Source organism: Staurois parvus, unplaced genomic scaffold (genome assembly GCF_062004578.1).
Source record: "Staurois parvus isolate SC_StPar_1 unplaced genomic scaffold, SC_StPar_1.0 ptg000845l, whole genome shotgun sequence".
NCBI classification, from domain to species: domain Eukaryota; kingdom Metazoa; phylum Chordata; class Amphibia; order Anura; family Ranidae; genus Staurois; species Staurois parvus.
Window position 1 is genome coordinate 1,090,945 of NW_028318641.1, and position 12,118 is coordinate 1,103,062.

General features: G+C 48.0%; 1 protein-coding gene across 1 annotated transcript in view; it reads right to left on the reverse strand.

The window, feature by feature from the left end:
• Nucleotides 1-12,118, reverse strand: part of LRRK1 (leucine rich repeat kinase 1) — a 325,566-nt gene that overhangs the window by 263,026 nt on the left and 50,422 nt on the right. The window lies entirely within an intron of this gene.

A 12,118-nucleotide genomic window follows, 5' to 3' on the forward strand; every position in this document is an offset into this window, starting at 1 on the left:
GTGGCTGCCCTGTTGCATTATGAACAGAAGGAAGTCAGGACTCAGCACAGCCATCATAGGCAGAATGGTTTTGCGTTTTCTCAAAGAATGCAAAGGGTTCTCTGATTGGACAAGGTGGAGAAGTGAGGCTTTGCATTTGAAGTGAATGCAAAGCATTCTCTGAATGGCGTCCTTGCCTAGCAGACAGATTTTTGTGTTCCCATTGCAGCAGGGCAGCCGCTTGGCACTGGACCCTAGAAGCTAGTGATTTACTGCCCCTAGAGCAGTGCTCTCCAAACTGCGGCCCGTGGGCCGGATGCGGCCATTTCCTTGCTTTCATCCAGTGCTTGGGCCATTACTCTCCCTACTGTCAGTAAATGTGGGGCATAGTTCCGGCCACTGACACCGACAACAGGGCATTATTCCTCCCACTGATACCAATGATGGGGCCCTATTCCTCCCACTGATACCAATGATGGGGCCCTATTCCTCCCACTGATACCAATGATGGGCCACTATTCCTCCCACTGACACCAATGATGGGACACTATTCCTCCCACTGATACCAATGATGGGGCACTATTCCTCCCACTGATACCAATGATGGGGCACTATTCCCCCCACTGATACCAATGATGGGGCACTATTCCCCCCACTGATACCAATGATGGGCCACTATTCCTCCCACTGACACCAATGATGGGACACTATTCCTCCCACTGATACCAATGATGGGGCACTATTCCTCCCACTGATACCAATGATGGGGCACTATTCCTCCCACTGATACCAATGATGGGACACTATTCCTCCCACTGATACCAATGATGGGGCACTATTCCTTCTACCGATACCAATGATGGGGCACTATTCCTCCCACTGATACCAATGATGGGGCACTATTCCTCCCACTGATACCAATGATGGGGCACTATTCCTCCCACTGATACCAATGATGGGGCACTATTCCCCCCACTGATACCAATGATGGGGCACTATTCCTCCCACTGATACCAATGATGGGGCACTATTCCTCCCACTGTCACCAATGATGGGACACTATTCCTCCCACTGACACCAATGATGGGACACTATTCCTCCAACTGACACCAATGATGGGACACTATTCCTCCCACTGTCACCAATGATGGGACACTATTCCTCCCACTGTCACCAATGATGGGGCACTATTCCTCCCACTGTCACCAATGATGGGACACTATTCCTCCCACTGTCACCAATGATGGGACACTATTCCTCCCACTGTCACCAATGATGTGACACTATTCCTCCCACTGTCACCAATGATGGGACACTATTCCTCCCACTGATACCAATGATGGGGCACTATTCCTCCCACTGATACCAATGATGGGGCACTATTCCTCCCACTGATACCAATGATGGGGCACTATTCCTCCCACTGATACCAATGATGGGGCACTATTTCTCTCACTGATATCAATGATGGGGCACTATTCCTCCCACTGGCACCAATGATGGAGCACGATTCCTCCCACTGACACCAATGACGGGGCACTATTTCTTCTATTGATTCCAATGATGGGGCATGATTCTTCCTACTGACACCAATGATGTGGCACTATTTCTTTCATTGATTCCAATAATGGGGCACGATTCCTTCCACTGACACCAGTGATGGGGCATTATGTCTTCCATGGATTCCAATGATGGGACACGATTCCTCCCACTGACACCAATGATGGAGCACTATTCCTCTCACTGACACCAAAGTTGGGATACTATTCCTCCCCTAATACCAAAGAAGGGGCACAGTTTAATCCCACTGACACCAAGACATTTTCTACTTCCGCTGGCAACAGTCCGGCCCTACTAAAGTTTGAAGGACAATAAACTGGCCCTTGGTTTAGAAAGTTTGGAGACTCCTTCTCTAATGTGATCCCACAGGTATGGTATATCCATAGTTACATTAGTCCAAGCTGGATCAATGTAACTTTGTAAACATATCCAAACCTGGAATTCAGCTTTAATGTGTCAACCAGTATTTCCACAGGTCTGTATAACCTGACAGTTCAACCAAGTGTTTAGTTAAATTCATTCTTCTGGTGACAGATGACCTACACTGACCCCACAATACAAGTGCTTTAGACATGAACACTCAACAAAGCTTTTTTTACTCATTCTCCATAGAAAACGCTCTCTTCCACAGACATGATTACTGAAGTAGGCAGTCTTGATTCCTGCCCAGGAAATGTGAACACGCATGAGTGAAGAAGGAAACTGAGATGATTTGAAGTTTGAAGGCTAAAGCTGGCCAAAGACGGATCAAAATGTGGCCGATTCAGTAGGGACCGGCTCAGGGGCAGACTGACAACTCATGGGGCCCCCGGGAAATAGGGGATCATGGGACCCCTAGGTCCTTGCCCAAACTAAAAAAAGCCTATGAAAAAAGGTACCAGGGGCAACTCATGGGGCCCCCTACTGACCCCGGGCCCTCGGGCAGTGCCCGAGTTTCCAAATGGTCAGTCCGCCCTTGGACCGGCTTCATTTCGATCTGTGGGACTGTCCCTGTTTGACAGAAGTTGATCATTAAATAGAATTCTGTTAAAAGGGACACACTGGAAAACCTTTGATTAGTGACTACAGCCAATAGGCTGCAGCTGCTGATCAGTGTATTCTGATACTGAAGAGTCCCAATGTCAGAATCCATACAAGGATGTTAAATTCCTATCGACATGCAGTTCTGTGCGCCGGGCAAGAAGTTTTGTTCTACATTTAGCCCTGCTGAGGGCTACTCCGGCACTGGTAGAAGCTGAAGACAGAGAAGCCTGGCTCATAGTCTGGCAGCACAAAACCCCTCACTGCTCGGCACATGACAGCAGAGGAGTGGCGTTTCCTTCAGTGTGGTTGCTGTTCTGAGCGAGTGCACTGTACCTCTTATCTCCCTTGAAACATCCCTTTTTATCTCCTGATGTAAGCCTGTCCTCGCCCCGCACTCTACTGCAGCTAAAAATCCTCTGCAATGCAAAGAAAGAACTGTGAGTTTGCCTTTTTCCACAAGAAGTCCATACATACTTTCCTGATTTCCCATTGGCTGTTAGTCCCAGGACTCTGAGCCGCCTCCAGTCCCTGCAGCTACTGCTCAGAGCTCTGCTCCTCTGCTGTTCCAGGAATGGATGTGCTGCTCTACTCCACCTGTAATGGACATCTCCTGGAATCTTCGTGGCCGAGTGCGACAATCAGCATGTGCAGTACAGTCACATAGAGCGCTCACACACAGCATCACCCCACTCATCCCCAATATTCCTCCTCTCCACTCACTAATCCCCAATGTCCCCCTCTCCTCCACTTATCCCCAATGTTCCTAATTTCCCCCCACTAATCCCAGTGCCCCCCCCCCCCACTAATCCCCAATGTCCCCCTCTCCTCCACTTATCCCCAATGTTCCTAATTTCCCCCCACTAATCCCCAATATCCCCCTCTCCTCCACTTATCCCAAATGTTCCTCCTCTTCCCTCCATAATCCCAATGCCCCCCCCCCCCCCCACTAATTTCCAATGCACCCCTCTCCTCCACTAATCCCCAATGTTCCTCCTCTCCTTCCACTAATCCCCAATGTTCCTCCTCTCCTCCACTTATCCCCAATGTTCCTCCTCTCCTTCCACTAATCCCCGATGTCCCCCCTCTACCCCCACTAATTCCCAATGTTCTTCCTCACTTTCCACTAATCCCCAATGTCCTACCTCTCCCCCTCACTTATCCCCAATGTCCACCCTCCTCTCCCACTTATCCCCAATGCCCACCCTCCTCTCCCACTTATCCCCAACGCCCACCCTCCTCTCCCACTTATCCCCAACGCCCACCCTCCTCTCCCACTTATCCCCAACGCCCACCCTCCTCTCCCACTTATCCCCAACGCCCACCCTCCTCTCCCACTTATCCCCAACGCCCACCCTCCTCTCCCACTTATCCCCAATGTCCATCATCCCCTCCCACTTATCCCCAATGTCCAAACTCATCTCCCACTTATCCCCAATGCCCCACCTCTCCCCCTCACTTATCCCCAATGTCCACCCTCGTCTCCCACTTATCCCCAATGTCCATCATCCTCTCCCACTTATCCCCAATGTCCCACCTCTCCCCCTCACTTATCCCCAATGTCCACCCTCATCTCCCACGTATCTCCAATGTCCATCCTCCTCTCCCACATATCCCCTATGTCCCCCCTCTCCCCACCATTTATCCCAAATGTCCCCTTCTCCCCCACTTATCTCCAATTTACCTCCTCTCCCCCCACTAAACCCCAGTGCTCCCCTCCCCCCAATTATCCCCAGTGCCCTCCCTCTTTTCCCACTTCTTCCAAATCCCCCCCCCCCCCCCCCCACTAATCCTCAATGTCCCTTCTCTCCCCCACGTATCCATAATTCCCCACCCCCCTCCATTTATCTCTAATGCCCCTTCTCCCCCTACTTATCCCCAATGTCCCCCTCTTCTCCCACTTATCTCCGTTGTCTCTCCTCTCCCTCTACTGATCCTCAATGTCCCCTCTCACCCCCACATTAGAAATTAGAAATTAGCACATTGCCCCCCCCCCCCATTTAGCACCAAGGCCTCATTAAATTGGCACCAATGTCTTCCTCTATCACCTTTTAGCACTAATGCCCCCTCTCTCCACTTAACATTACACTCCTACTGTAAGTTGTAGCTGCTATTGTGCAGCAGCTCCTCTGATACTCTGTAGGTGGGAGCAGGGGCGGACTGACAACTCATGGGGCCCCCGGGCAATAGGGGATCATTGGGCCCTTGTCCTTGCCCAAACTCGAAAAAGGTACCAGGGGCATCTCATGGGGCCCCCCTACTGACCCCGGGCCCTCGGGCAGTACCCGAGTTTCCAAATGGTCAGTCCGCCCCTGGGTGGGAGAGAGTGGATTTGGGGGTGGGAGGAGGGCTCTGTACTAGAAGGGGGGGTTGTAAACTGGCCTGTTAGATATGCACTCCTGAACACTGCACTCTGTACGCAGCACACTCCTGAACCCTGCACTCTGTATGCAGCGCACTCCTGAACCCTGCACTCAATGCAGCGCACTCCTGAACCCTGCACTCTGTACTCAGAGCACTCCTGAATCCTGCACTCTCTATGCAGCACTCTCCTGAACCCTGCACTCTCTACGCAGCGCTCTTCTGAACCCTGCAGTCTCTACGCAGCGCTGTCCTGAACCCTGCACTCTGCAGAGTTCAGGAGAGCACTGCATACACTCTGTACACAGTGCTCTCCTGAACTCTGCACACAATGCACTCCTGAACCCTGTAAGCAGTGCACTCCTGAACTCTGCCCTGTGCAGTATGCACTACTGGTATTTAACAATGCTCCATAAGGACCCTCCCACTGTTAGGCAGTGGTGCGGTGAGGGCGTGGTTGGGTTCCTGCACCTATTCTCTGAGAAAAAAAAGCCCTTGCGGGCTGTCCCATTCCACAGGACACTTGATCAACCAGCTCAGAACCAAAACCACTCTGTCAGCCTCTAAGATATAGGAAACAAGAGGCAATGAGAATACATCACCAACGGTTTCACCGGCACCATTTCTAAAAATGGAAAGCATTTGACCATCCAGTCTTGGTGTGATCAAATGCTTTTAAGGGCAGAGGAGGGATCTGGGGTCTTACTGACCCCAGATCTCTCCATAAGGAGTACCTGTTACCTCCTATTGCTGTCACAAGGGATTTTTAAAAAAAATATACAACATTTGGGAGTTCTAGGAAATTTTCTGCAAAAACTAAAAAACATTAAAAGTTTAAGTCACCATAAAGCCCCTTTTTCGTTTTTGAAAGCCCCAGACATTACTAAAGGCCCCTCTGCCTAATAAAAAAACATCAACCCTTCATATTTTCCATTCTGGGAAAAAAAGTATTTATATTTTATCAGGACATGTAGATCGCCATGAGAGACAAGTAGATTGGGACCTCGCTTTAGTCCCTTGGACTAGTGTTTTTTTTTTGTTTGTTTTTTTTAACTTCCACACCCATGTATAATGTCCTAGCAGAGGGGAATCCTTCACGCACCTCATTTGTGTGGATCAGGGGTCTCCAGACTTTCTAAACAAAGGGCCAGTTTACTGTCCTTCAGACTTTAGGGGGGCCTGACGGTGGCCAGTGGAAGTAGAACATTTCCTGAAATCAGATGGGAGTGCCCCATCATTGGTGTCAGTAAAAGGAATAGTGCCCTATTTTTGGTGTCAGTGCGAGGAGTAGTGGCCCATCGTTGGTGTCAGTGGAAGGAACTGAGTCCCATCATTGGTGTCAGTGCAAGGAATTGTGCCCCATCGTTGGCGTCAGTGCAAGAGATAGTGCCCCATTGTTGGTGTCAGTGCGAGGAGCAGTGACCCATCGTTGGTGTCAGTACAAGGAACAGTGTCCCATCATTGGTGTTTGTGCGAGGGGTAGTGATCCATCATGTGTGTCAGTGAAAGTAATTGAGCAGCATTGTTGGTGGAAGGAAAGTGCCCCATCATTGGTATCAGTGGGAGGAATAGTGCCCCATCATTGGTGTCAGTGGGAGGAATAGTGCCCCATCATTGGTGTCAGTGAGAGGGATAGTGCCCCATCATTGCTGTCAGTGGGAGGAATAGTGCCCCATCATTGGTATCTGTGAAAGGAATAGTGCTCCATCATTGGTGTCAGTGGGAGGAATAGTGCTCCATCATCGGTATCTGTGAAAGGAATAGTGCCCCATCATTGGTATCAGTGGGAGGAATAGTGCCCCATCATTGGTGTCAGTGGGAGGGATAGTGCCCCATCATTGCTGTCAGTGGGAGGAATAGTGCCCCATCATTGGTATCTGTGAAAGGAATAGTGTCCCATCATTGGTGTCAGTGGCAGAAATTATTCTTCATTGTCAATGTCAGTGGAAAAAATAGTGTCCTGAGGGCTGGACAGAAGCAAACAAAGGGCCACATCAGGCACCCGAGCCGTAGTTTGGAGACCACTGGTTCAGATGATGCAGACATTGTTTTCTGAAGACAACGCCATTTACCAAGATCACACTGTTCCGATTCACACAGCTGGTGTTGTCAAATCGTGTTTGATGAGCATGCAGACGAAGTCTCGCACCTTCCCTGAGTGCTGCAGTCACCGCACCTCAATATCACAGAGCCACTATGGTCAATTTTGGAGAACAAGGTTTTGGCTCGTTTGCAGCCTCCTGCATCTCTGAGAGAATTGGGACGATTTTTGCACGAAGAGTGGTATCAGATTCCATTATCCACCACCAAGCCTTACATTCGTCAATTTCCAAGAGAATTCAGGCCATCTTGGATGCCAAAGGTGGTCCAACTCCATAGTAAGTAACAAATTTTATTATTTTACCTGGTGTTTCCAGCCTAATATCTTGCCACTAATATCAACTCAACAGATCTTCCAGGCATTTATCTCAATGTGCGCTCAACTTCCCTATTAATTAGAACTTCTAAGTCCTCATGCACACGGGACGTTTTTACAGCGGCTGTTTTTGGCTTTTGGCGTTTTTTTCTACAGCCGTCAAACTCCGCAGCATGTTATCCTATGTGTCCATGTACACATAGGCTTTAATCAGCGTTTTTTGGTTAGTAAAAAAAAAACAAAACAAACTAGTGGGTTTCCAGAGGAGTTTTTTAGCTGTAAGAATGCTCTAAAGCTGAAAAACCTGGAAAAACGCAGCAAAACAGTGGATTTGGACTTTTTCTGAGCAAGAAAATTTTTTTTGTGTGTGTAAAAAAACACTACAAAAAGGCATACGCGGCAAACGGCAGCAAAACGCTAATGCAAAAACGGTCAAAAACTTGCGTTTTTAATGTGACTTTACACAGCTAACGCTACCAGCGTTATTACAACACCCCGTGTGGAACTTTGCCCCCCTTGTGCTGGTGGTCAGTGGAACTTTGCCCCCCTTGTGCTGGTGGTCAGTGGAACTTTGCCCCCCTTGTGCTGGTGGTCAGTGGAACTTTGCCCCCTTGTGCTGGTGGTCAGTGGAACTTTACCCCCTTTTGTGCTGGTGGTCAGTGGAACTTTACCTCCTTTGTGCTGGTGGTCAGTACAACTTTGCCCCCCTTGTGCTGGTGGTCAGTGCAACTTTGCCCCCCTTGTGCTGGTGGTCAGTGCAACTTTGCCCCCCTTGTGCTGGTGGTCAGTGCAACTTTGCCCCCCTTGTGCTGGTGGTCAGTGCAACTTTGCCCCCCTTGTGCTGGTGGTCAGTGCAACTTTGCCCCCCTTGTGCTGGTGGTCAGTGCAACTTTGCCCCCCTTGTGCTGGTGGTCAGTGCAACTTTGCCCCCCTTGTGCTGGTGGTCAGTGCAACTTTGCCCCCTTGTGCTGGTGGTCAGTGCAACTTTGCCCCCCTTGTGCTGGTGGTCAGTGCAACTTTGCCCCCTTGTGCTGGTGGTCAGTGCAACTTTGCCCCCCTTGTGCTGGTGGTCAGTGCAACTTTGCCCCCCTTGTGCTGGTGGTCAGTGGAACTTTGCCCCCTTGTGCTGGTGGTCAGTGGAACTTTGCCCCCTTGTGCTGGTGGTCAGTGGAACTTTGCCCCCTTGTGCTGGTGGTCAGTGGAACTTCTGCCCCCTTGTGCTGGTGGTCAGTGGAACTTTGCCCACTTTTGTGCTGGTGGTCAGTGGAACTTCTGCCCCCTTGTGCTGGTGGTCAGTGGAACTTCTGCCCCCTTGTGCTGGTGGTCAGTGGAACTTCTGCCCCCTTGTGCTGGTGGTCAGTGGAACTTCTGCCCCCTTGTGCTGGTGGTCAGTGGAACTTTGCCCCCTTGTGCTGGTGCTGACAAATTATCAGCATGCATACAACAGCAAATGTCACATGCAAACTTTTACCTTTCAATAAAAAGCTGTTTGTATCACTGAAAGCTCTGTTATTGTGTTTACTTTTAAGACAAAAGATATTAATGTATAGGTTGTTTTTTCTAAATGAAAACCTCAGTATTCAGGTGTTGGCACTTTCCGATAAATAAGTGGGTTTTGGGTTGCAGTTTGGGCACTCGGGCTCTAAAAGGATCGCCATCACTGGCCTAGGTTCTTCAACAACAATCTGCAGAGTAGGGTACATGCCATGGAGTTGATTTAGTAAAACTGGAGAGTGCAAAATCTGGTGCTGCTGGGCATGGTAGCCAATCAGCTTCTAACTTCAGCTTTATCAATTAGGCTTTGATTGGCTATGATGCACAGCTGCGCCAGATTTTGCACTCTCCAGTTTTAGTAAATCAACCCCCACGGATCTATACAGACACTCCACCCTCAGTGCAGCATGGCTTCCTTCTGCTACTGTAGATGTCACACAAAAAGTGCAGCAGCCGAGGATTTTTCAAGTTGGTTGGGTGGAGCCTGATGGGGATTCACAGATACTAGCTCCCCATCAGGTCTGCCCCCCTTGTAATCGACAGCAGGAAGATCCATAGCCAATAGACAGTCTGCCTTTGGCTTTGGAATCTGCCCCTTTTCTTGCTGTCAATCACAGGAGATAGTGGACCTGATTGGGAACTAGTGTCCCATCTTATCTATCACTCAGCCCACTGTCAGTGCCACTGGTTACTATGAGGCTGTCAGCTGTCAGCTGTAAAGCCAACAGAATTCTTAAGAGACAGCGACAGCACCAGCAAATATGCCTTTTGCTACACAGTGTACAGAGACAGGCACTTTGCCTGTCTCTGCATGCTAACTCTGCTACTTTGTAAAAACGGCACTATTTATAACTACCTGATTCTTCCACATTTATTGTAGCAGTAAAGCTATTGAAAAAGGCAGCAGGGATATTTTTTCTATTGTGGTCCAAGCAGGGGCGCACTGACAACTCATGGGGCTCCCGGGCAATAGGGGATCACGGGGCCCCTGTGTATTTGACCAAACTCAAAAAAGCCTATAAAAAAGAGACCAGGGGCATCTCATGGGGCCCCCTACTGACCCCAGGCCCTCGGGCAGTGCCTGAGTTTCCAAATGGTCAGTCCGCCCCTGGGTGCAAGCCAACTTAAAGAGCCAAACGTTTTGCTAGGACTTTATTGAACTCCCATAATAATGTCTAAAAGATTGTATCAAGTTTCTAGTTTACAGCTACTGTACGTGTGATACTGCAGATGGAGTGTAAATCTGTGCCTCTCACTGTTATAACTGGGTTGGTCCCAGGGTGGATAAAAAACAATGATTTTTTTTAAAAAAATAAAAAAAAAAAATCGGATTTTTTTGATTGAAATCGGATTTTTTTAAATAAAATGCTTTTTCAGTAAAATATATTACCATCCAAAGGTTATTCCATCATGAAATAAAGATTCGTTTTTTAATTATGTAGAATAAGGCTGTATATGTTTAATTTTTTTGGTAAATAAATTCCATGAATCCATTCACAATGTCATGCTCTTCCAGAGGTTTTTGTAAGATTATTGGGCAGTTTCTCTGCCTACAAGATATTATCACAGATTCTTGGTTTACTTTTGCAGTTCTCAAAACTGAATTTGACTCAGCGGAGATCACATGCCTCTTCTTCACAGCAAAAATGTTATAACATGAACAGAGTTAAGAAAAAGACCTTCATCCTAACTTCTACAAACCTCTGAATACAGAATCAACCCCTTCAGTGCTAAGTTTCAAGAAGTTCAGTGAATAGAATAGAAACAATATTTTTCTGATTGTTTGGAGTGGAATAGATCTGCACAAGAACAAAGTGAAACTACAGTTGTGTCCAAAATTATTCAACCCCCAATGCTGTAAAGGGGTTTAGGGACTATAGTGTACATTTGGAATTGTATTCAGAATCAAATCCTACAAGGACGTTGTAACTACCCAAATGCAACTAAAATGACATCAATTGTTTATGTAATACAGTAGTAAATGGTTCTTATGTGGTTTCTTCATTGCCACAATTATTCAACCCCTTAAAGACTACCACTCTGAAGAACAGAGGTTCATACAGGTGCTTTCCATCAGGTATTGAAAACACCTGTGGATGTCACCGAGCAGCAATCAAGCATAATAAGCACCAATTAGGCAGCTTTAAAATGACTGTGATACTCAGCTCCTTCTAGACATTTACTGGTGTGGTTACAAACATGGTGAAGGCAAGAGAATGGTCCAGGAAGACAAGAGAAGAGGTGATTTCTCTTCACAGGAAGGGCAATGGCTATAAGAAGATTGCAAAGATGTTAAACATACCAAGAGACACCTTAGGAAGCATCATTCGCAAATTCAAGGCAAAGGGCACTGTTGAAACGCTACCTGGTCGTGGCAGAAAGAAGATGCTGACTTCGACTGCTGTGCGCTACCTGAAGCGTAGAGTGGAGAGAAGTCCCCGTGTGACTGCTGAGGAACTGAGAAAAGATTTGTCAGATGTGGGTACAGAAGTTTCAGCCCAGACAATAAGACGCACACTGCGTAATGAAGGCCTCCGTGCCAGAACTCCCAGGCGTACCCCCTTGCTGTCTCCAAAGAATAAGAAGAGTCGACTGCAGTATGCCAAAAGCCATGTGGACAAACCACAAAAGTTGTGGGATAGTGTTCTGTGGACTGATGAAACAAAATTAGAACTGTTTGGGCCCATGGATCAACGCTATGTTTGGAGGAGGAAGAACAAGGCCTATGATGAAAAGAACACCTTGCCTACTGTGAAGCATGGTGGAGGGTCAATCATGCTTTGGGGCTGTTTTGCTTCTGCAGGTACAGGGAAGCTTCAGCGTGTGCAAGGTACCATGAATTCTCTTCAGTACCAGGAGATATTGGATGGAAACGTGATGCAGTCCGTCACACACCTGAGGCTTGGGAGACGTTGGACCTTTCAACAGGACAATGATCCCAAGCATACCTCCAAGTCCACTAGAGCATGGTTGCAGAGGAAAGGCTGGAACATTTTGGAGTGGCCATCGCAGTCACCAGACTTAAATCCGATTGAGAACCTCTGGTGGGACTTAAAGAAAGCAGTTGCAGTGCGCAAGCCTAAGAATGTGACTGAACTGGAGGCCTTTGCCCATGAAGAATGGGCGAAGATACCCGTAGATCGCTGCAAGACACTTGTGTCAAGCTATGCTTCACGTTTAAAAGCTGTTATAACTGTAAAAGGATGCTGTACTAAGTACTAAGATTGAATGTCACTTGGGGGTTGAATAAAACTGATAATGCTGTGAGCACAGAAAAGACATTTGTGG